The sequence below is a fragment of the Anarhichas minor genome, unplaced genomic scaffold (genome assembly GCF_050575085.1).
Source record: "Anarhichas minor isolate MPS153535 unplaced genomic scaffold, ASM5057508v1 ptg000023l, whole genome shotgun sequence".
In the NCBI taxonomy this organism is placed as follows: Eukaryota; Metazoa; Chordata; class Actinopteri; order Perciformes; family Anarhichadidae; genus Anarhichas; species Anarhichas minor.
The window spans coordinates 8,810,751-8,815,462 of record NW_027466469.1 but is presented as its reverse complement, the minus strand read 5'-3'; the positions used below and the strand labels follow the sequence as shown (position 1 = coordinate 8,815,462).

The 4,712-nt window shown below is 39.2% G+C and overlaps 1 long non-coding RNA gene across 1 annotated transcript; it reads left to right on the top strand.

The window, feature by feature from the left end:
- The first annotated feature begins 3,138 nt into the window (after positions 1 to 3,138).
- On the top strand, positions 3,139 to 4,364 carry LOC142955413 (uncharacterized). The gene is made up of 3 exons (XR_012955850.1): positions 3,139 to 3,225; positions 3,873 to 4,035; positions 4,202 to 4,364. It is a non-coding gene; the product is annotated as an uncharacterized LOC142955413 (long non-coding RNA).
- The last annotated feature ends 348 nt before the right edge of the window (positions 4,365 to 4,712 follow it).

The window sequence follows — 4,712 nt, the reverse complement described above, 5'->3', positions numbered from 1 at the left end:
ATAAAGTAAAGAAACAATCAATGTGTTAACTTCTTGAGTGTGGAGCTTTTATAATAATAATGCGTTTTATTATTACAGTTGCCATACAAAGTGTTAAAGGGTTGAGTTCAATGTTTAGGTTCTATGGAGGTTTATTAAAACATTCCTGCATTTTGACCTTTTTGTGTTGATCAGCCGTTAACGTTCTGTGAATGTTTTTGAGGACATTTCTCCAGAATGTTCTTTGTTACATAGATATTGTGAGTGTAACACATGTTCTATGAATGTTGTCCTCCATTGAGCAGAAGAGTTTCTGTTGGTGTCAGTGAGGATGTCTTGTGTCCAGAGCACAGGTTTATAGAATCCCTGCAAAAGGTATGAAAAGAAGGGTGTTGGAATCATGTGTAGTTGCTATGTTAGCATGTTCTATGACTGAGCAGTGGTCCTGTAGGCTCTGTCATCTCCATCCATTGTTAGATTGGTGCCTTTTAAGGGTAAATGGTGAAAAGAAAGAAGATATGAAGTTTCATCCCGTCAGTTTCATTGTATTCACTTGGGCTTTTTCTGCTAAGCAGCAGACTGCAAAGTTAATATTGAGATACAATTCAGCTTAGAAACCTAAAAGGCTTGGACTGGCAGCCCCAACCCCCCCACAACCCAGCCCTCGTTAGGGGAGCACAATGAGCCTCCAGGATTCATTGTAGAGTGCTGAGGGGTTAATGAGCAGTGGCTTCTCTCCACTCTCTGGCTCTGTTCCTGCTTTAAACCAGAGGCAGTTGAAAGAACGGAGGATGAAGCGGGCGACAATGGACTTTAGACCTGTTGAGATGTCATGTTTAAAAACACATTTATGTTACATTTCTTATCAGCACATTTGACATTATGTTTAGCAGAGAAGGCGCTGCCATTGACCCTGATTCGGCTTCAAAAACGTAAGCAGCAGGCCGTGAATGTGGCGGGGCTCAGTGCTGAGGGATCCGGGGTGTGATGCATGGAAATGAGCCACTCAAGAAGCAGCCGAACACACAGATTAAAATGGAACAGCCGCGGCATTCACTCGCACCTCATTTAGATTCTTTTACAGAGTCAACCCCAGGCCTTTCTCCACCAAAAACCTCATCAGGATGTCTTAAAGACGGCGGCGAGCAGCTTGTCCCTGGGATGTGCCTACCCGCCTGCCTTGGCATGTCAAGGGCACGGTGGGCCAGGAGTGGCTGTGAGGGGAAGTGATGGGCTGCTGGGAACTGAGCAGGGAGGGAGCTCTCAGCGCTGATCTGTTGTAAGACTCCATTCTCTGACCTCCGTCTATCTGATCTGTAGCTCCAGGCAGAGGAGCTGAGGGGAAACCTTCATCTCTCGTGGGAGGAGGAGGAGGAGGGTGAGCCGTCACTGACAGTGTTCAAACCATTTCATGACCAAAAACATCCTAAAATGTGCAAGTATTGACTGCTCTACTGTCACATATGTTCTCGTCGGGGGGTAAGATCCTCTAAAACAACACTTGGACCACTTCTGACGCTTTAGGCCTCACTGCTAAGAGAGAGCTGAATTGAAACAAAATAATTTGCCAGCAATTAATTGTTTCAGTCATTGATTAATAAGCACAAATGCCAAACATCCGTCGGTGAAATAAAAGCAGCTCTGAGGTATTTGTAGGGCTGCCTGCTCTTAGTCTGTCAATCTACCATTCCTTCAGTCAGCTCTAGAAGTCAGTCGTGGGCATTTTCCTCTATTTTTGTTTTTGACATTTTATAGACTTAATACTTAATTGATCAATTGATAAAAAATATGAATATATATAAACTTATAAGTAAATACAACAGAAACTGACATATTGAACAATAATCAAAACTAGCACATTTTCTTGCACCAGAGAAAATCATTTCAGATGTAGTCCTTCATATATATATGTATACACTGTAACCAATTGCTGTTAATTTACAGCCAATTTCTAACAGTAATCAACTGTATTAATGTAATACGGTTTTGTACTGTAGTCTGCAATGCATTGTGGGCTGGCCCATTTGAAGCAACTGCACAAAGGCCCTAAACAGTATCGTAATGTTTTAAATTACAGTACACTACAGTATTTTTTGGAAATCTGCAGTTTTTCCAGAGGAGGACTGATTTCAGAGGACATGTGCTACACATCAACAAGACGTCCTGCTTCATCTGCATCAATCCAGTTGTGTCTCTACAAATTAGATGGTAATTAAAAACAATATTATTTTCCTCTCAGTATGTTATTCATACAGGTAACGTAGCATTACCGAAAATAAGGCTTGAAATCAAACTGATGCTCTGCAAGCTGTCTAGCTAGCCAGTCTATGATTCTAAAATGTCACTTATCAATGAGGTTGAGATTTGAATAGCTCAAACATTTATATTCACATGCATTTTAGAGTCTCCGTTTTTAATCAAATGCTAACTGTTTATCATCTTAATTTCTTAAGACTGGAAGCAGTTGTTGCTAGCTAGCTGATAGCCTTTGCTCCTTGGTAATAGCTTCAAATGCCACAAAGAAAATAAGGTTTGAAATTAAACTGATGCTCTACAAGCTGTCTAGCTAGCCAGTATATGATTCTAAAATGTCACTTATCAATGAGGTTGAGATTTGAATAGCTCAAACATTTGTATTCACATGCATTTTAGAGTCACCGTTTAATCAAATGCTAACCGTTTAATTTCTTAAGACTGGTAGCAGTTGTTGCTAGCTAGCTAGCTGATAGCCTTTTGTCCCTTGTTAATAGCTTCAAATGCCACAAAGAAATAAAGAAACTTGAAGGTGGGAATGGTTAGGGGATCATTTAAAGTAGAAAGGTGGTTTATTTTCCTCCTTAAAAATATGGTATTCATAATATGGGTGTCTTTGTCTGTTCCCTACAGGTGTCTGCCACCACAGCTGATGTTGAGACAACCCTCACTCTACCTGCAAGTCCTCGCCTGATACTGCCTGGTATGCATGTCATTGGTAGACATATTACACATTAGATTGGCCATTGTTTTTTGAATTTACAGATGTTTACTCAAGGTGAGAGGCATTCTGATGTTGCTATTACTTGAAGTTTCAGGTGGAACAGGGCAAGTCACTACTGGACGCTGGATGATCACCCTTGAGGGCCGTGTTATAGCTGAGAGCATCAAACCAACTTTCTTGACGGGACTTGCTGCTGTGTTTGTGATTTACTATACATTCAACCTTCAATACCAAGAAGAGGCGGCCTGTACTCTAGAATTCATTCAGAGGTAAGACTCATTTAATTTCCTTGTCGTCATTATAGTATTTTTTTGGACAATTACTATTCTTGAAACCTTAATAGCCACAAATCATTACTTTGCACAGTTAAAAAGATAGTTTGGATTCTTTAGCAGAAGATGGTATTAGTTACTTACCGGTATTTACACAGACATTAACTCAGCAGAAGATTGGTCAGGTAACAAAAACATTTCAAGCCACAACACACACAAAAAAAACATGAAGCATTCATACATATATTAAGATAATTCTGCTGCTTGATGCTCCTGTCCGATCTCTCTGTATCTTAAAAATATTTTCTTTGTTGAATTACGTCAGATTATTACTATGCAGTGGAGCCAATTCTCATATCACGCTGCCTATGAGCTTTATTAGAGGCGTAATATGTGAACTGGCTCCAGTGCGAAGTAATACTGCCAGTCACTGGCAATTTTCAACAAATAATATAGTTCCAAGATATAGAAAGGTCTGATAGGAAAATCCAGCACCGGAATTACACAAAATACCTCATGACATCAGAACTGGTTAGTAACTCATACCACCTTATGTTAAAAAATTGAAACTACCCCTTTAAGACTACAAAGTGTTCCTTATAGTTTTTCATTCCGTCTCTGATTTTACACTATTGTGATTTTAGGCGCTTCATTGGTATTAATCCAGAGAGAGGAACAAAGGCCATTCGGGGCAAGGTTGTCTCCAAGAAGACGGGTGTGATCGTCCAGAAGAAGTCTACCACCGTCAATACACACGTCTCCTCACTACTGAAGAACCTCCTGGACTTTGAATGGGACTTCATATAGGTCAGTGAACTCTCTCTCGTCTCTCACTCTCTCACTCCATATGTTGTTTTGACATACTGACACTTTAGTATTATCAGCTACATAAGCGTTGATTGGACGTTGTTATTGTACATTCCTGACTCTAGAGTTATTTTGATTAATTATTTTGTTTGTTGTTGTTTTACAGTGGCAACACTGGAATGTATCTATGGAGACGAACAACCACCAGCAAGGTGATGGCCATTTCTACCTGACCCAGAAGATTCCTCTATAAATAAGGACTGTCCACAACCACCCAGACTTTTCTTCATGCACCTACCTCACAGGACTCTTAAGAGGTAAAGCACAAGCCTACCTTCACTTTATTTTTTTCAAGATGTTGATATTGATGTATATTTTCGAAATGGTCTTAATGCTAATTTTCAAAATGTCCTGACTGATTAACTTTTAAAATGTTGTTCATAGTATAGTTAGTATAGTTTACAAATGTTGCTGATTATGCATATCTTCGAAATGTTCTTACTGATGTATATTTTACACAGTAGAGAATGCATTGCAGTACATTTAGATATTGTCACTATTTGAAACTACTTTTTGAGAGAACATCAACGTATCTCAAATTATTCTTTATAGGTTATTTCTTTTGTATTAGTTACCTTGGTATTCATCTATTTAATTTAAAACTTATGTCTCAATTG